Source organism: Equus asinus, chromosome 3 (genome assembly GCF_041296235.1).
Source record: "Equus asinus isolate D_3611 breed Donkey chromosome 3, EquAss-T2T_v2, whole genome shotgun sequence".
NCBI lineage: Eukaryota > Metazoa > Chordata > Mammalia > Perissodactyla > Equidae > Equus > Equus asinus.
In genome coordinates this window covers 15736073-15757596 of record NC_091792.1, presented here as the reverse complement: position 1 = coordinate 15757596, position 21524 = coordinate 15736073, and the positions used below count along the sequence as shown (strand labels likewise).

Genomic DNA, 21524 nt, shown 5'->3' with positions numbered 1-21524 from the left:
TAATCACTTTTAACATTTGAACATATATATCTTTTCATGTTTTTTTCTATAAACAAAGGTATACGCATACACAAAAATGCACATATATCAGGTTTATTTTTTAGAGTTTATACTGGAAATTTCTAGGCAAAATGAAGGGCTGATTCTCTCCCTCCTATTCATGAACAATATCTATGTGACTGAATAAAACGTGGCCACGTGCAGGTTCAAATATGAAGTGCAGTCTATTTACTAAGGAACACAATAGAGATAAAATGAAATTAAGTTTCCGAAAGTATTCATTAAAAGAGAGTGAGGCATTTACAACTTCAAATTTTAAATCATTTAAAAAATTATTTGCAAAATGACATGAGAGGGTTTTATGAATCTGGTAGCTCCATGTTTACATGTAAAATTAGCATAAACCATCTAATTCTACCAACTCGTAGGGTTATAAAGGCTAACTAAGATAATGATTATTAAAAGTTCTACACAAATTGGAGTCATAAATTTTATTAACAGCCCATTGTCAAGATTCTACTTACTAATTTGTGATTGGTCTGGTTTCTGCATATGAACCTAAATGTGTGTAATTACAAGTGTTATTTTGTTCACAACAGTCATTGAAAATATTTGTCTCTGGTAAAATGGAAAAATTAACACTGTCATAAAAGACAAAAATACACCTGTACTGAATTCAGAGACTATCCAAATGATTATAAATGGTCTTCATTCCTTGAGACTACCAGTTGCTTAACTCCTCAATTTTCTATCAGTCCGAAAAGGATTCCACTATACACTGCAATCATTCTCCAGCTAAGTGCTTCTCAAACTTTAATGTGCATATGAATTATCAGAGGACCTTGTCAAGATGCAGAATACTTAGACCATCAGTCTTTTCCAGAACATATTAGTACTGCAAAATCTCAGACTCTACCCTAGACATATAAGTGATTGTAAGCCTATTAAAGTTTGAGAATCACTGCCTAATCATCCCATTTAATTCCCTTTCCTGTACGTGGCAAAACTCAGTTCCAGTCAATGTAACTGTCTTCATTTTACACAACTACAACTGACAACTAGGTACCGATAAAGAAAAATCTCAACAAAATTTTCTCCAATCTCATGGATCCTTAACCTTGCCCAGCATTCCAATTTCCTTGGATAGTTCTTTCATTTTCTTCAGAAGTTATTTCAACCTTCTCCATTCTCCTCAAATCCCTAACCTGACCACTTTCCTTTCTTATTCTGAGCAGTTGACCTAGCCTCCTATGTCACAGAAGAAACAAAAGACATTATATGGGAACTTTCTTAACTTCCTGACATAAACTTACAAACGCTAACTTTACATAGTCTCTTTCTTCTGAATCTAAATTCCTCCATCTACATGGTTTATTCTGCACTCTTTATAGACTTTTCTTCTTTTGCCCCCCTTAAATACTGGACTGCATCTCTTTTTTTTTTCCTATTCAATCTTTTTTTTCCACCTTCTACACACTTACCCTGGGGGATATTATGCATTCCAATGGCTTCAATTATCACTAAAATGCTGAGTCTTAAAAATGTATCATCAGCTCAGCTGAGCTAAGGATCCAATCACTATTAAATATCTTAACACCTTAAACTCAACATATCTCATGCAGAACTCTGTCTTTCCCCAAAAATATATTAAAACTGTATTTTTGTTTCCCCTCTCTCAGTGAAATACACCACCATCCAACAAGTTCTCAAGACCAGGACTGGCTACCTAACTTGCAAGGTTGAGTGCAAAATGAAAAAGTGGGGTCCTTGTTCAAAAATTAAGAATTTCAAGATGACAACAATAACATTAAACCAATGGGCTGTCCCTTCTGGGTACAAGGCCCTGTGCAGCTGCACAGATTGCATGCCCATGAAGCTGGCCCTGTCAAAATAGAAACATGGCCAATATCTAATGAACCATCATGTCCCATATATTCTAGTCTGAAGGATCTCTCGAAGCCAATTATTATTTTTTTTTTCAACCTTGTTTGAAACTAGCCCACATGCTTTATACTAGACTACAAGCGCCATGAGGCCAGCTTCAGCATTACTTTTCCTCCTTTTACGACCACCAAGACCACTGTTCAGATCTGATGGGAAAGGGAACTGGAGGAGTCGAAGCCAATTATTTCCTTTCACCCTACCTTCACCACTCCCTGATTTAGGCTACTGATTCTCTTCCTAGACTACTGAAAAGTCACTCTTACCAACAGACCCTCACTGTCCATCCTCTGACTACAATCAGAGAATTCTAAAAGAGAAATCTCATTACGTCACTCCCTGCTCCCAGGATAAAATAAAAATTCCTTGCCATGGCATTCAAAGACTCTTATGATTAGGTCTTGGATTATCTCTTCAGCCTCACTTCTGCCATTCTCATCTTCCCCTCTATGTCCTAGCCACATTGAACTACAAATGCATCACGAGCTCTCTCCACTTTAGGCCTTTCCACATGATGTAACTCTCTTTCTGAAACATCCCATTTCTTCCTCACCCCATCACTTCTAGCCCTCTTACCAGGGTCATTCTAAGAAACTTCTCCTTTTTCCCCAAATCTAGTTTTACCGTTCTCTTTACTGTACCTCCTTCCCCTTGGAGTTCTCTGTACTTCTGCCATCACAGAATTTAGCAGACTTTATCATACTTCCCTGTTTGTAACCACCACTGAACTGTATGCCCCTTTAGAAGAGATTCTATCCACTTACTTGCTCTTGTATTCCCAGCACCTGGCATTGTGCATACTAATGCCCCAAATAAATATTTTTAGTTGGCAAAAAAACAAAAGTCAAAATGTTGAAAATATTTTATCAAAGGGAAAGTACAATTAGGAATCTCATAAAAATATGAACTTTCTGGCAATAGAACTGTCACACATATCTCATAAATTTGATGTTCAACTTTGTACATTACACATAGGTTATCATTTCGGGGGGAGTCATTACACTACATAAATACGGGGAAGGATCTTAGCTTTCCAAGAGCACAAGTAATTTTCAAAAAGAATACATTTATATTAGCTTACCAGATTAAGATATCAATGATATGATATTATAATGAATACATGTAGATGATCTATTACATATAAATCAACCACATTTAATAATGTATTTCAACACCACAATGAAGACAATTGCCATGAGGAATTTTTCACGGCCTCCTACCTTAATCAAATATAAACTGAGGCAAACAAAAAAAGTAGAATAACAAATGATATTTATTAAATATTGTTTTAAGTTATTTCACATTTATTACTGATTTAATCCTCACAACTCTCTGGAGTAGGTACTATTGTTAATTCCTTTTTACAGGTGAAAAAAATAGAGTCACACAGATTCAATAATTTGCCTAAGGTCATACACATGGCAGGTGATGGAACTGCGATTCAAACTCATGGCTCAAGTCCATACTCTTAACCATCATATATCAAGCTGTAGCAGTTTAGATCCAATCAACAAACAAACAAAAAATTTTAAATTGCCATGCAAAAATGGCTCCCTTAATGATACTTATTGATATGCTAAAAACAGATGCCAACAATGTCACAGTTAACAGTGTCTATAACGAAGTGATTTCTACTTCAACTCACAAATGTCATTGTTAATAAGATACCATGGAGTGCTTGTATGAAAAATAATACTGAACACCTCCACTCATGAAAAACTTTTCAGCTGCAAATATATATATTTTTGTCTTTCAAGTAAATTAAAACCTTGTAAACAAGAAGCAGATACTTCTTTGATTTGACTGGTACCTGCCACAGGGCAAGCTTAGATGATAAATATCACTTACCACAGTATTATATACTCAGAAAATTTTCAGATCAATGATAAAGGAATACATTGGAACTGACTTTACTTTCAGTACATGGAATTAGGTCAATTACTCAACTTTCCACTCAACGGCCATCAACAGATTTTCTCAATGCCTTTAAATCCATCGCCAGCACCTCCCAAGGTAAGTAGCAACCCTATCAACCTGTTAGGATTCTTTAAAGGCCATCAAAAATCCCTGACTTCTGGGAAGAATATCCAAAGGAACAAAAGTAACATTCCTTGTAGAGTCATTTAGTATCTGTTAGATCATGGATAAGTTACTTAAGCTTACTAAGCCTGTCCCCTTATCCACAAAATAGTATGAAAAATACCTACCTTAACTGCTTTATAGTGCCGACTGAAATGGGACAGTATACACAAACTACTCAGCCTGGCACATAGAAAATGATTTTTAAAAAATTAGAAATACATATAAAGTAATGTGTGTTTATCCTTTCCTAACTATTCTGACTTTCCATAATCTTTGTGTTCTCTGAACTGTAACATTTACTATATTACACCGCTTAGCAACATGTATCAAAAGCCTCTAGCCTCCTTTTTCCCCAGGCATAAATTTTCACATAAATTCATTCATTCAACATTGGTGGGAGTGCTTTCTATACTAGACAGAAAGTCTGAGCTAAAGGACATAGGATGAAAAAAGTATAGTTCGTACAAAGCATCAGTAGTGTTTCTGGTGAGGCTTGACTTTCTAAACATACTTTCAGGTTAAAGACGACAACAACAACAATTATTTACGCCTATCCCTGGATGAAGCCAGGTTTAGGTTCAAAAGTTTTTTCTTTTCTCCTCCATTCAGAAATTTTAAAATCCTATTGGTCTTTCACACTCTGAGAAATGAATTCTTTACATTTCTACAGAGTGGGAGACTAACTTAAATGCATACAATGCAAATTTGTTAACATAACACTTTCTATTTTCCCATAGTAATACTTAAACTGCCTTCTTTAACCTCTTGTTCTTATTCCAAGCAGAGTCATAAATTGAATAAAGTTCTAATTTGAAGGGATGGTTCAATTTTTGTTTTATGTTTTAGTAGTAGGATGAAGATAATATAAATATTTTGGAAATGGGGAATGTTCCTAGAATAAAGATGAAAAGCTTAAATCTTCATCATGTTCATTTGGAGCTCATGAGTTCCATGCAGTTCTATCAGAAGTGCTATGCAGATGTTGACTAAGATTAGAAAAGACAGAAAGATACAGATGGTAATTTTACTCAGTATATATTATAGATTATATTGGCAAATGTGTATAGGCACAAGTGTATGAAGCAGATCATACGGTGTGGGTAAGAAGGGGAAAGGAAACTTGTTGGAGGGTCAATATTGAGCAATAGAAAGGCTAAATAAGAACCTCAGAGAAAATAAGATATTATGTGGACAATGAATGACAGGTGCTTCAATCTGCAGTCTTCCTGTTTCTAGCTTAACACTTGCTAGTCTACCCCTCTCCAAACAGACTAATCAATCCCAGCCAATTGAAAAATACAAAAAGGTTAGTCTCCAATTTTAAGTAATCAGAATATTCTATTTAGGTATTTGTCAAAAAACTGGAAAAGACCCTAAGAAGCTCAGTTCCTGACAATGGATGAGGACCATATATATGCAACCTCTGCAGATTCCTTGAGATTTCAGAAACTTCTGTGCAGAAGAGTGTAGAGGAAGGGGCATAGATATGACATGCACTACCCATCACACTGTGAAAGAAGAAGTAGATATTACCAAGTCCCCCACAGGAATACTTAGAGTTTCTGTACAATTCATTTATAGTGAAGACTATTGACAAATTGTTGATGTAATCTGCATAACAGGAGGAAATTTTTCAACATTAGCATTAAAAGAGAAAAATAAAAGAAGCGAAGGTATAACAACTTAAAATTTTAAGTGTTAAAGTCAGGTATTAGGGTCAGCCCCAGGGCTGAGTGGTTACGTTCGTGTGCTCCACTTTGGCGGCCCAGGGTTCACTGGTTTGGATCCTGGGCGCGGACCTACACACCGCTCATCAAGCCATGTTGTGATGGCATCCCACATAGAGGAACTAGAATGACTTGCAACTAGGATATACAACTATGTACTGGGGCTTTGGGAAGAAAAAAAAAAAAAGTAGAAGATTGGCAACAAATGTTAGCTCAGGGCCAAACTTCATACCAAAAAAAGTATACCTTTTAAAAAAATAAACAAAGTCAGGAATTTATCCACGATATTCTAATCTTTTTTTTTTCTGGAGAAAATAGTAATAAATTAATAGCTATTGTGTCTCAAGGGCTCATTTTGTAAAAGGTTCTAAGCCAAATGATTCATATGAGTTATTTCATGTAAACCTCCAACATTTGTGCAAAGGAGGTAGTTTTTCCATTTTCTAGATAAGCAAACAGTGCCTCATATCACACTGTAAAGCCCAAAATAGAATCCAAATCCAGTTTCAAATGATTTAAGACCCATTTATACTGTAGATTATTTTAAGGGAAAAATAGAAAAAGCAGCTATGCCATCCTGTATTATGTAAAAAGGGCTTATCATAATTGCTCTTGGTTTTTCAGCTGTTGGAAGATTAATGTTGGGAAAGGGCATCTAAAGAACTACCATTCTCCTAAAATAACGGCCACAAGAATGGAGTGAAGTTTATGGCAGACTATCAAAGTTAATATATCTATATAATAAGCTGTTTTAGGCTGATATTAAATCAACATACACATAGATTCCCTAGAAAAGTCATAATCTAAAAATTAAATTACTCATATATGTAATTTAAAAATTAAAATATATCTGCTTTATCTAAATGCTAACATCTATCTGACGCGATCTACGTTGAATATACTCATTTACATGACAAATGTTCAATAGGACTTAAGAGTGCCAAGAACCACTCTAGACTAGTCTATGGATGAAAGGTGATCTCTGCCCTTGTAACTACAAAGGATGCATGCATGCATATATAGATGCATGCATATATAAATTCATTCTTTCACCCTTACATGTCATAAATGAGTAACTCTATATAACAGGCATTTTCTGTATGCTACTCAGTGCTAGTCAGTATCTAAACGTTATTAAAAACTTTATAATAATGAAGATACTTACTGCTAAACAGGCAACCTCTCTTGTCACATTCCACACAAATATATAACCTATATTCACTGTCTAGTCTCCCAACTGCATCTATATAACACTAAATAAAGGAGAAGAATCCAAGAAGTTTTGGATGATGGGAGGAGACAAAACATCTATTCATTCAAATAGTCTGCCTAAAGTTCAAAGGACAATATTGCTGAATCTTCAAATACATTTCTCTCCTTTTTAGGAGAGGCTATGTTTGCTACAAAGAAAGCATCAAGTTATTATACCATGTTATTAAGTTCCTAATGTCCAACTTTCACATATGATGGGATAAGTGGGGTTCACATGTTAAACACAGGACCTGTATTATTCATTCTTACTCCTACTTCTAACTTCAGACTAGATTTATATGACTTGGGACAAAATCTGACGTTTTTCTTTGTGAAACTATTTTGAATTATTTTCCAAAAGAAGAAAAAATACAGAAGACCAAAAACACACATAAAATTCATAGGATCAAAGGTAATTTTCAATAATTATTCTCAAAATTGAAATCTCAAGTTTGCATTTATGCTAAATGATTAAATCTGGAATATCTTTTTTTTTTTTTTTTGAGGAAAATTAGCCCTGAGCTAACATCTGCCACCAATCCTCCTTTTTTCACGGAGGAAGATTGGCCTGAGCTAACATCTGTGCCCACCTTCCACTATTTTTTTTTTTTTAAAGATTTTATTTTTTCCTTTTTCTCCCCAAAGCCCCCCAGTACACAGTTGTATATTCTTCGTTGTGGGTCCTTCTAGTTGTGGCATGTGGGACGCTACCTCAGCGTGGTCTGATGAGCAGTGCCATGTCCGCACCCAGGATTCGAACCAACGAAACACTGGGCTGCCTGCAGCGGAGCGCGCGAACTTAACCACTCGGCCACAGAGCCAGCCCCGCACCTTCCACTATTTTATATGTGGGATGCCTACCACAGGGTGGCTTGACGAGCGGTGCTAGGTCCATGCCTGGGATCAGAAGCCCTGAACCCCAGGCTGCTGGAGTGGAGCACGCGAATTTAACCACTATGCCAGTGGGCCAGCCCCAAGAATATCTTTTCATGCTTGCCAATTCAATTGAAAATTGAAAAAAGATCAGAAATTATCTTTCCCAACTTCCTAATCAATACAGCAGACATTTAGCATAATTAACCCTTCTTTAAAACACCTAGAATAACAGGCAGCTCAATGCCTCCCAGAACAAGCAAGTATATTGGTGAACAATTTTAATTCACTGGAAAATTATTCCATTTGTTTTGCTAGAATCTCTTTTTAATGCTGTCTCTTCTACAGAATGGACTTTTAAATATATGAAGGCAATAACTGTATCTGCACATAGTCTTCTATCCTCCAGAGTAAAAACATGCTCTGGTCCATATCTGCTTTGTCTAAAATTATTTACAAACCATGAAATCCCAAAATTGTATATTATATTCTAGATGTGATATGACCAGGACAGAGCACCAAGAAACTATTAATTCAGGCAATCTGGATGCTATAACTAATGCAATCTAAAATGACATGAGAATTTTTTTAGTAGGCTCATGAAAATGTTAACATACTAAATGTGAGCTCAAATTTCCATGTACCACCAAATAAATAAAATATTTTTCATTCTATGTGTTTACTTTGGTGAACTTAAATGTAAAAGTTCAGATTTATTTTCAGTAAACTTCATATTAGGGGAAGAATGTTGCTAGTAATGTTAGGATTATTCTTCATACTACCATGAATATCAAGATTAATATCTTATTAAGGTTTATAAAACAGGATATACATTTAGAGCAATGTGATAATCAGCAATCCACTTTAAAAATGAGGAAGTATCCAAAGGACTAATTTTAACAGATTAAAATAAGAATGAAATTTAACGCTCCATTTTTTAATTTAGAGATTTATAACGCCTCTGGCATTGCAAGAAAAAAACAGCTTAAAAAAACAAACCCATCCTCTGAGGAAGCTGTTATGACACAGAAAAGGTGTGGAGCTCTGATTCAGTAAATGAGCCTAAACCATCACCTTATATCAATCATGTAGAAGACCATTTGCATTATTTCCATTGTGACAGAAGACTGTAAGTAAAAGAGGGAAATCCGAATTTTAAGTACCAAATTCATTAAAACATGTAACTGCAACACTTCCAATCGCTGAAACTGGAAGCAAATTCTATTTTAAAAATAATAATAATATGAGTGGTTGACAAAAGACGGATTTCCTCACTTAGTCATCCTCCTGTATTAACAGCTTAATTTCCTACCTGTCATTTACTCAACTAAATGCTAGATGTTCTGTGAACAAGTTGGTTTACTTTGTTAACAGAGACTAAAGGGAAAAAAAGAAATATAGTATGGTATTTCTTTTCCTAAAACAATTACCAAAACGTTAGCCTTCATGAGCTATGCCAAAGAAAAGGGTAAATTCCATGATTCAGCAATGACCTGTCAGCTGATTTTGATTATTTGTCTATTCCTGTGGGATTTTTGATGCCCTGAACAATCCACCTGTGACTTACTACAGCATTCTAGAGAGTAGTCAACACAGGGCTAACAGAGTGGGGCTATTATTTGGACACACAAATCTGACATCTTGATGGCAATGAACAGGACAAATTATCTTGTTTCATGCTTGGTATGTCTTGACAAGAAGGGATAATTGAGTTCTACAACTTTCGCCCTATCTCTACTGGCTATCTTTTTGCGGGCACAGTATTTTATTTTATTTATTATTATTATTATTTTTTATTGCAGTAACATTGCTTCATAACATTATATAAATTTCCGGTGTACATCATTATATTTCCCTCTAAATTTGAACCTATTCAACTCTAGTATCCTAGGAAACGTGAATCTTACTTTTGTTATTATTATTCATTAATAGTCTAAAATATAGCTCCCAATCTGTGGGTTACAGATTCTGGTACTTGGAGATCCTATATGAATACCAAGTACTTACCTAAAAAAAAAAACAAATAATATACTTTGCACATATACATGATATTATTTTTCAAATATATGTATATGCTGTTGTAATTAGAAAAACAGAAAATCATGTAAAAGTGTTATGCAATTCTCAGTAGTATTTTTTCCATAAAGTAACTTGTCAATTACATTAAGAAAATTTAACTGCAATTATGTAGGAAATCACAAATTGTTTGAATGCCAAAAACTAGTTTCACAAACTCAAGAAAGTTAAAAATTGCTGGAATACATTTTTTTTTTTAGGAAGATTAGCCTTGAGCTAACATCTGCCACCAATCCTCCTCTTTTTGCTAAGGAAGACTGGCCCTGAGCTAACATCCGTGCCAATCTTCGTCTATTTTTTTAATATGTGGGATGCCTGCCACAGCATGGCTTGACAAGTGGTACGTGGGTCCACACCCAGGATCTGAACCGGTGAACCCTGGGCCGCCAAAGTGGAATGTACGAACTTAACTGCCATGTCACCAGGCTGGCCCCTGGAATAAATTTTTAACGAGCTATTATAAGAGTATCAAGGATGCCTGAAGAAGAAGGAAAAAAAGCACATTTTACAACGAAATTAGAACACCCAAAGAAATGAGAACAAGTAAACTTAGAAGCCATACACTTAGAAGAGTAAGAGATTTCTCATAAACATTGTTATTGTCTAAAGTAAAATACAGGCAGTAGCACTGTAGTCAAATGTGCCAACCCTAAAGCCAGGCTGCCAGAGTACAAATCCCAGCCCTGCTACTTATTAGGTGTGTGACCCTGGGCAAATAAATTAAAAATTAATACAGCTTTCTTACCTATATCAGTAGTCTCTTATTGAATTTAAAAAACAATCCCAAGAGGCACAGATATAGAGTTATTATGCACATACTTGCACATTACAGGCTGAAAGTAGTACAGAACAAAACAAATGATTATAGGGTGAATAACAAGCAGTACAGAAAAGATTAAGTGGAGAAGAGGAAGCTAAAGAGCAACTTAAAGATTGCCTTCTGTGGCATACAACTGTCATCCAATATCTACTCTCCCTATCTTCTTGACCTAGATGGTTAGAAAGTGCTACACTTCACTTTAAGTGATAAAATACTAACTATAAGTAGATTCTGAAAAGTTAGGTGTGAATATTGTAATCACTAAAGCAACTAATTAAGAAAAAAAGAAATACAATAAAAAAGGCAATAGATGAATTAAAATGGAGAACTAAAAAATATTTCAATAATTCAAAAGAAGGCATAAAAAAGAAAATAGAAGAAAGATAAACAGAAGGACAAACGGAAAAGGAATTAAATCACAGAACTAAACCCATACATACTGACAATTATACCAAATGTAAATGGTATAAATACACCAATTAAAAAATCCAAGATTCTCAGGTTGTGTAACAAACAAGACCCATGAAAGGTGATCAACATACAAAAATCAATCATTTTTCTAAATATTAATAATAAACAATCAGAAATCAAAATTAAAATAAATACCATATATAGTACCTCAAAGAAGAAGAATTAGTTAGGTATGAACTTAACAAAATATGTGCACGATCTCTGTGCTGCAAACTATAATAAACTGCAATAAAAAAACATCTAAATAAATGGATAGACAATGTTCACAACTGGAGATTCAATGTTGTTAAGTTATACATTCTTCCCACATTATCATATAGATTTAAAAAGATACCCAACAAAATCTTAGCTGGATTTTTCAAAACTATCAACAACCTAAGTCTATACTTTATATGGAAAGCTAAAACAAATTTTGAAAATGAAGAACAAAGTTGGAAGATGCACATTACCTGGTTTTAGGTCCTCCTATAAAGCTATGATCATCAAGACAGTGTGGTTTGGTGAAAGAACAAACAGAAATTACCCACACAAATACAGTCAATTGATTTTTGACAGAGGTGTACAGGCAATCCAGTGGAGAAAGGAGAGTCTTTTCGACAAACGGTACCGGAACAATTTTGCATCCACATGCAAAAATGGACCCATACTTATAACTCATGCTAGATATAAATATTAACTCAAAAAAGGATTATAGATCTGTGTGAAATGTAAAACTATAAAACGTTTACAAAAAAAAACAGGAATCTCTTCAACAAATGGTGTTGGGAAAACTAGATATCATGTGCAAAAGAATGAAGTTGGATCCTTACTTTATATAATACACAAAAATTAACTCAAAATGGATCAAAGACCTAAACATAAGGCCCAAACTATAAAACTCTTAGGAGAAAACAAAACGAGAACCTTTACGACACTGGATTTGGCAAGGATTTCCTGGAATGACACCAAAAGCACAGTAAATAAATAAAAATAGACAACTTGGACTATATCAAAATTAAACACTTCCATGAATCAAAGGATAAAATCAACAGAGTAAAAGGACAACCTACAGAATGAGAGAAAATATTTGCAAATCATATATCTCATAAGGGGTTAATACACAGAATATACAAAGAACTCCTATAACTCAACAACAAAAAATCAAACAACCCAATTAAAAAATGGGCAAAGGACTTGAATATATATTTCTCCAGAGATAATACACAGAAGGCCAAAAAGCACATGAAAAGATGCTCAACATTCTTAATCATTAGAGAAATGCAAATCAAAACCACAATTAGGTATCACCCCACACCCATTAGGATGGCTACTATTACAAAAACTAAAAAGAAAATAACAAGCATTAGCAAGGATGTGGAGAAAGTGGAACTCTTATGCACTGTTGGTGGGAATGTAAAATGGTGCAGGCACTATGGAAAACAGTATGGCAGTTCCTCAAAAAACTAAAAATAGAATTATCATATGATCCAGCAATTCTACGTCTGGGCATATAGCCAAAATAATTAAAAGCAGGATCTCAAAGAAATATTTGAACACTCATGTTCATAGCAGCACTATTCACAATAACCAAGAGGCAGAAGCAAATGAAAAAGCAAAATGTGGTGTATCTATATAACAGAATATTACTCAGCCTTAAAAAGGAAAGAAATTCTGATACATGCTACAACATGGATGAACCTTGAGGACATCATACTGAGTGAAATAAGCCAGTCACAAAAAGACACATATTTCCACTCATATAAGATATCTAGAGTAGTCAGATTCATAGAAACAGAAAGTAGAATGCTGGTTGTCAGCAGCTAGGTAGAGGGAGCAATGGAGAGATGCTGTTTAATGGGTATAGCGTTTCAGTTTTGCAAGATGGAGATTAGTTGCACAACAATGTAAATGTACTTAACACTACTAAACTGTACACTTAGAAATGGTTAAGACAGTAAATTTTATGTTATGTGTTTTTTTACCACAATAAAAATTTTAAAAATTATTCACGACCAAAGAATAGATCAAAAAAAACAAGAGAGGAAATTGGACTTCTTCAAGATTAAAAACTTTTGCTCTGTTAAATACACTGTTATGAGAAAGAAAAGACAAGCTATAGACTAGAAGATACTTGCAATATCCCTGATAAAGGATTTTTAATCAGAATATAAAGAATAAAAGCAAGAAAATAAACAACTCAATTAAAAAGTAAAAACTGGGGGGCTGGCCCCGTGGCCGAGTGGTTAAGTTCGCGCGCTCCGCTGCAGGCGGCCCAGTGTTTCGTTGGTTCGAATCCTGGGCGCGGACATGGCACTGCTCATCAAACCACGCTGAGGCAGCATCCCACATGCCACAACTATAAGGACCCACAACGAAGAATATACAACTATGTACCAGGGGGCTTTGGGGAGAAAGAGGAAAAAAATAAAATCTTTAAAAAAAAAAAAAAAAAAAAGTAAAAACTGCACAAAAAAATTTAAAACACTTCTCCAAAGAAAAAATCCTAATGACAAAAGAGTGCATGAAAAGACCAATATCATTAGTCATTAGAGAAACACAAACTAAAACCACAATAACACTACACACCTATTAGGACTGTTAAAATTTAAAAAGACAAAACAAACAAAACAAAATTGAAAATACCAAGCACTAGTAACAGTGCAGAGCACCTGGACTTCATATTGCTGGTGAGGACGCAACTAAGTTTTGACAATCTGGAAATGAATATGGCAGTCTCTTATAAAGTTAAGTATACAATTAGTTACCCTACGACTCAGTAGTGCCCTGACTATCATATGACTCCACGCCTAGTTAATCGTCCTAGAATATGAAAACTTATGTTCAAACAAAAAACTGTCCAGGAATGTTTATAATAACATTATTCACAGCAAAAACCAGAAACAATCTAAAATGTCCTTCAACAACGTATGTATAAACAAACTGTAGTGCATCCTTACCCAGCAATAAAAAAGGAACAAAGTAGGGATACTCACAACAACACAGATAAATCTCAAAAACTGGTTAAGTGAAAGAAGTCATACTTAGGTTACATATTGCATTATTCCATTTATATGACATTTGGGAAATGGTAACTATAGGGACAGATCAGTAGTTGCCAGGGGTTAGTGGTGAAAAGAGGGTTTAACTATAAAGAGGCAGAATGAAGGAATTTTTTGGAGCGAATAAATTGTTTTGCATTGTGATTGTGATGGTGCTTACACAATTCTGAGTATTTGACAAAAATTAAAGAACTGCACACCAGTTACTAGCTCTGTGACCTTGGTCAAGTTTCTTAACCTGTCTATGTCTCAGTTTCTCATCTGTAGGATCAGGTATTGAAATAGTATTTATCTCATAAAGTAGTAAAGAAGATGTAATGATTAAAACACCTAGAGCAAAACTTAGATTTAGGATATGCTGAACTTGAAATGCCTCTGAGATATATAAGTAGGTAGTTCAATGAAGAGGTCAGAGCAAAAGCGAGCTGAATCAAGTGCAATGGCATGATACTTGAAGCCACAGATGTAGATGAGATTGCCCACGGACAGAGAAGAAAGAAGAGAGGTCCTAGCACCCAGTACTGATGAACTGTAACATTTTATGCCTAGTCAGAAGAGAATAAATATGGAAAGGAGTCAAGAGAGGACAGAGAAATACAAGAAAAACTAGGAGATTATTTTGTCATGTAAAACAAAAGAAGTGAGTGTTTCAACAAGAAAGGAGTGGACAATGATAGTGAATGTAGTTAACAGATAATGGCTGAGACTGTTAATTTTCTCTTTTTGCTTTGGTAACAAACCCAGTGAATTCAAGCTGTGCACCCAGCCACTCAAAATACAGAATATATTTATTTTGCAGCCTCTCTTTGTTTACTTATTTATTTATTTTAAAATTTTTATTGAGTTAATGATAGGTTACAATCTTGTGAAATTTCAGTTGTACGTCATTGTTTGCCAGTCGTGTTGTAGGTGCGCCCCTTCACCCTTTGTGCCCACCCCCTACCCCACCTTTCCCCCGGTAGCCACTAATCTGTTCTCTTTGTCTTGCAGCCTCTCTTATAGCTGAATATGGTCATGTAGCTAAGATAAGCCAATGGGATGGAAAGGATACATGCAATTTATGGGTTATATCCTTAAAATGAAGGAGTGAGCTCTCAATTACCTCATCTCTTCATTCCTGTTCACCTGAACGAGAACTCAAATGATGTAACAGAGATTTTTTTCTTACCACATGGCCTAAGGAAAGGTACAGCAGCAAGATAGAGAGAATCTGAGTTTCTGACACCATGGAACCACCATATCAGCTAGTAGCTCTGTTGTCTTAAATTACTCCCTTTAAATGACTCTTAATTGAAGATGCAGTAGCCTCACTATTTCAGATCATAAAAAGCATATGATACCTTTGTACAATTCGGAAGTGATGAACAAGCATTTTAAACCTTGTATTTGGAAATTCTTATAGGTGATTCTCTGTTTTACTGGGGTTTAGAGAGAGTGAGGGCTGAAGCAGAGAATCAATGCAAGTAATTAGGTTACTACCCATGTTAATGATGGGAGAAGGAAGAAAAAGAACCACTGATCTAGAAATTAGACATAGGCCTAGTCTATGATGCCTGCTTTGGCAATTACTTAAAGGTTTAACCACTAACTGCTTTTTTCAGTCACTGAAAAGAAACTTCAACACAATTTTAATTGAATTCTTAGCTATAATAACTAAGTATAAGAAAATCCAGTCATTAGAATATTCAAGATTAAAGTTACACAACTGATTTTTATATATTTCACTGACTTACATTAAATAATAAAATAACATAAAAACTCCAAATCTAACTTTTTAAGAAATATTATCCATGTTCTAAAAACAACCTCCCCAAATTATATTGTTACTGGAAATTTCAGAAGGGAGTACGAAACCCTGCATCTTTTAAGCCTGCAGAGAATTTTGAAAAGACTGATTCAAATATTAAAAAAAGTTTTAAGCTAAGAGAACAAAAAGTAATAATTATTTACTAAATCTGTTCCTTATGTTTGCCCTCCGACATTTCCACCAACAATTTCCAGCCAACTACCAAGAAGATGCTTCTTCCTCAGACACAATGGATTTTTTTCCAACGAAATGTATCTCTGAACGAAATACATGCAAAGTCAATAAACGGAAGGAAAAGCAAATACAGAGTTGTCATTTTTAAATTATATTCTTAAAAGGTGCAGGGCTATCATTTGTGGAACACAAAGAGATTTCCTTCTCTAACAGCATTCCAGGACATCACTCTTTCCTGCCTACCAGTAGACAAGATTATACTTGTCTGGAATGTCAGTGAAGTATTTATACAAAGGCAGTTTTTCAGAATCTTCTTATTGTGAACACAAAACAGGAAATACAGTAATACCATCAGTATATGTTAAACACTGTTTAGTATACACTGTGTTTCTCGCTTAATAAGTACTAGGTTAACCTCCAAGAGGAGGAGTTGAAAATGAGCACAACTATAAACACACACCACCAGTTGTTTGCAGCCGGCCAGAGAAAGGGTTCAGGAAGAAAAACTCAATAAAACTTTAAGAATTTGCCAAACTACGTTTTAGTTAGTGTTATACTACAGCTTCTAATAAAAATTCATTTTTTTCAATTTCACAGGGGAAAATAAAAGTATTCTATAAAAGTTAATATTTTATTGAATGAAAAATAGCCTTATTATTAGTTAATTTAATTGAAACACAGATTCTGAGGCAGGGAAAACAAATTTCTATGTAAAGTGGTCATCCATCAAAAACATCAAATAATAAAGCATTTCACGTTCTAAAAAACATTTAAAAAATTACTTTCACTTAAAAAAACTTATTTACCATCCAAGGATTAAAAAAATTTAAATTCTATAAACCTACCTTCTGAAGAGTTTTGAAATTTATTTACAAAGAGATTACTAAGTGCAGCTGGTATCCCAAGTAGAATAACTTTTACCAGAGATAAATTTCAATTTTATATAAGCTAGCAGAATGAACCTTGGTTTGACTGCCCCCTGCTGATGTGAAATTTTTAAAACTATAAAAGTTGAGAACACCGTGATGTTATCATTTTTAAAAACTGTTTCTACGTTACTCAAGAAATTGGTTTCAATTTCTTGTGAAGACTAACGAAATTGAAATATTTAACCTCTGTCTTATTTTCACTCAATGGGCAAATATTTGTGGGATATCTATTACCTGACAGTTATCAAAAACACGATTTCATCTCTCTGACTTCAAAATACTTGCAAGTTATTAGATGGATAGGAAAGAATCTGAAAAAGAATAAACTATTAGAGAAAATCAAGAACTAAACTAAGTGGTACTGAAGAGAAGCAAGCTACAGAAAAGAGACTGGTAGAGCCAAATTAGTTTAAAAAGAAACTTAATGGAAAAAGTTGTTAAGACTGAGATAGCTGATGAAAAGCAATGCAGATGGTGCTAGACAAATGGGGAAGAGACAAAATAAGCAAAAGCCCGGAGGAAATAATGAACAGAGCTTGTACAGAACATATGACACGAGAAGGCTTAACTGCCAGGATAAATTGCCCAACTTTGCAAACTAAAAAAGTCAGAATGAAGAGCTGGACTTGAGGTAAACAACAGGGAGCCACTGTAGGTTCCCCAGCAGTGTAATAACCTGGTAAAGCAGTCTAATAACCTAGTAAAGACATTCCTTTCGGAAGAGTACTATGAAACAGAACAAAGAACAATTTCCATGGAGAAAGAAGAGACTGGAGGCAGAGAAACCGGTTAAGCAACAACTACAGTGATCCAGGGAAAGAAATGAACCAGAATAGAAGCAATGTGAATGGAAAAGAAAAAAGAAACTGAGATACATTTTAAGTTACAAAACAAACCTGGGTACCTGATTAAATTCAGATTTTTGTCCAATTCTTATGTCATTTTAAATGACTGTTAAATTCAACTGAAAATAAAAAAGGAGTGGTGAACAAAGAGTTAACAGAAGAGGAAAATTGCAGCATCATTGGAGCTAATGGAATACAGAGTTTCAAGAAGATGTGGTAGTCAGCAGATCAAATTCGCGGAACTCAAGAAAAATAAGAACACTAAAGAAGCCATGAAGTTTTGTTCAATAGTCACTGGTGACCTTCACAACTCACTTTTAGTAAAGTTGTACAGTCAAGAGGAACTAGAAAGCTGAAAATTTAAAAAATTGGCATGAGACATAGAAACTTAGTGGTGTGATTCTCTGTAAGGAGAACACGTCTATCTCTGAGTTGAGGAAAGGAGGAACATGTAAATAACTGGGCAGAGTCATGTTTAGTTAAAGATGGGGATACATGAGGAAGTTCATGGCAAACGGTCTCAATTATCTCCATAAATCAGTTTCTGAGCTCATTTCTGAAGAAAAATGATAGATTGATAGTCAGAAAAAAACTTGGAAAATATTTGATATCACTTTTCCACTCAGGAATCCAGTTTCTACTGGAGATATCCCAAGGGATAGCTTCCTCTAACCAAGACTTCTCATTTTTCTATACCTGTCTGGAAAAATCTGTGTGCTATTTCACAAAAAGTTCAAAGCTGACCCACTGATGACACTGCTTCCTATATATATAAGTATAGTCTTTCCAAACATGGTTTATGTGAAGACATCTGGATTGGAGCAAGCAATTCAAGAGTAGACCATATTCACATGCCATAGGTAAAAATGATAATGGTAAGACCTGATGGAAAGCAATGTGTCTCCTAAGATAAAATAGTGGTCTTGTTTTAGAATCACAAAACAAAACCATGGAAAATTACACATTCTGAATTTTCTGTTACGTTTTCTTTGCAAAGGAATTTGTTAAAAGAAGTATAATCTTGAAGCTAGGTTTGAATTAATTCATTTGCTTATAGAGCAAATTATCTGTAATGCTTCTGGCCCAAGTTCACTATCTTGTATTATTTAATGTCAGTTTTAAAAAATGAACATTGTAATAATGAAGTTTCCTCTAAAAACTCACATTTACAAAATGATGAAATAAACAGAATGTGCAGAGGTCCAATAAGAACATACTATGCTTATTAGAGAGTACACCAGTTGTTTTGAGGTGAGGCCTTATTCTTCTTAGCGACTGAATATTCTGAATATTATAATAAAATTGATTTGAGCTGTTAACTTTAATATTTCCTATAAAAGATTACAAATCATCAAGAACTCATAAGTATTTGTAGAATGAATAAAAGTGCTACACCTATTACATGTCTATACAACAGCCCAAACTAAGTTCTCTCTAAAGATAAACAGGCAGAGATCTGATACCTTTTTCCTTTTAAATTGAAAAAGATTACATAAGTTATTAAATAAAATTTTAGAAAAAGAAAACAGAATTAATCATTGTTTTCTTCTTTGAATATTATTCTATAATCTTTAAATACATGAACACAGTTTATAGCAATAGTTATATTTTAGATATTTTAAACATCTTTTGTAATTAAAAATGTTAGTTTTCCATTTTCAAACTCAAGTAGAATAGATTTTTTCCAGGCAACTGTCTTTTGAAAAACAAAAGTTCCTCCGACAAGAGCTTTCCCTGCAAAAAATATAATGAAAAAATAGAGGTCGATTTTCAGAAAGTAAAATATATATAATAAAACAATAGGAATGACAATTTTGAACTGAGGAACGACAGCAGGTTTTAACTTACACTGTATGTAGAACACGTCAGGATGAAGAATAGAAGTAAATTTCAAAAGACAACACACAAGTGAATATGCTAACAAATGTGTACTCAGAAAAACATGACATGGCCAAAAGAAAAGCTTCATACTCTATTCAGTAAAGTAGATTAATATAAACACAGAGAGAATCTTATGTATAGAAAGAACAGTTTATCAGTACAACGTCAAAAACCTTTCTCTCTGGTATTTTCCTTCATTAGTTATTACTGCATTTGACATCAAAAGTAGCAGTATTATGTCCAGAGAAACATAGTTAAACCAAGTAAGTTTATCTCAGAGCATCTAGCTTTTTCCCATCAGCATATCCTGAGGAAATATTTACCTGATTATCTAAATATCACCGTAGACACTAACACATTTAAGTTTTGAATTTATAGATGGGAAGTAGAGGTGATGTGGAAATAAGTGAGGCAACAAAACAGTAACAAACAAACAAACAAAAACAAGTAGGCAATTGGGAGAGCACAATGTGCCCTGGATCAGGAATGAAAGATATGGGGTGAAGGAATCTCCGAAAGTGACAAAGCTAGTTTAAATAAAAAATCAAATTTGCCCCTTACAAAATTTTGTAAACAATCATCAGCCTTGAATATACTCATCTTTTAAGAACTTAAAAGAAAAAAAAAAAGTTCATTGTACTCCAAGGGGACATAAAAAGGCCTGTGGAATTTGACTCAATTAAAACAGTCAATTTGGACAAAAAGGTTATAGAATAAAATATCTTAAATTTGACAGCAATAACAATCCTCACGAACCAAGACTCAGTCTTGCCTGAGGGCCCTGTATAGACCACGCATATTATGACAGCACACCCAATAAGAAAAGTAATTCATGTATATATAATCTGAGGGGATGGTTAATTAATACTAATTAAGTTTTACTGGTAAACACTAATGGATAAAATGATGTCACCAGCACACTAAAGTTCTTTCTTCATTATTAGCCCTTAATTATTACTGTTTTTTCTTAGAATGTCTCTGAGAAGTTATTTGAATAAAGACAAGACAGAAAATGTCAGAAAAGATACAGGCAGAATTTTATATATGAAATTACATTAATGACTCACTGTAGAAATTTAAACATAATGGATTGTTTCCTCAACAGGAGTGATTAATTTGCAGGGATCCATCCAGGTCTCCTTGACCTGTACTTGCAACAATTAAGACAAAACTGAAAAGGCTGCTCAGGGTTGATGATAAATTCTGTGAGTTTTGAAGAAATGAAAATCACTGGTCACTGTAAGTAAATATCCCGTAAGTATGGCCTCATTAACACGATACTTTTGAAACTAAACCTTTATCTTTGTAATCTGGTCTAAAACTCTGTAATCCCCAGCACATCCAGCTCATCAATTTTAGCAGGAAATGGTATGATTTACAAGAATAAATAAGTTGGAAAACAAGAGCCAAATGGGGAGTGAAGACAGACCCACCAGGTACACTACTCTATTTCACTTAATTCTTTGTCTTTGAGAAAGTTTGGACAATGGAGAGCAAAGTACATAACTTCCTAGACTCTTCAGAAAAGATCAAGGATTTTACTGCTTGTCTCATCTCTCTCCAAAAGCCAGTGTTATGATCCTCAGGCTCCTCACAGATGAGAGAGCAA

At 34.4% G+C, this 21524-nt stretch overlaps 1 protein-coding gene and 1 non-coding gene across 4 annotated transcripts in view; both read right to left on the bottom strand.

The window, feature by feature from the left end:
* The window catches only part of AFG2A (AFG2 AAA ATPase homolog A), a 307360-nt gene that overhangs the window by 163397 nt on the left and 122439 nt on the right, over window positions 1-21524 (bottom strand). The gene's annotated exons all lie outside the window — the stretch shown is intronic.
* On the bottom strand, window positions 1983-2115 carry LOC123284896 (small nucleolar RNA SNORA61). Its single transcript, XR_006526336.1, has one exon. It is a non-coding gene; the product is annotated as a small nucleolar RNA SNORA61 (small nucleolar RNA).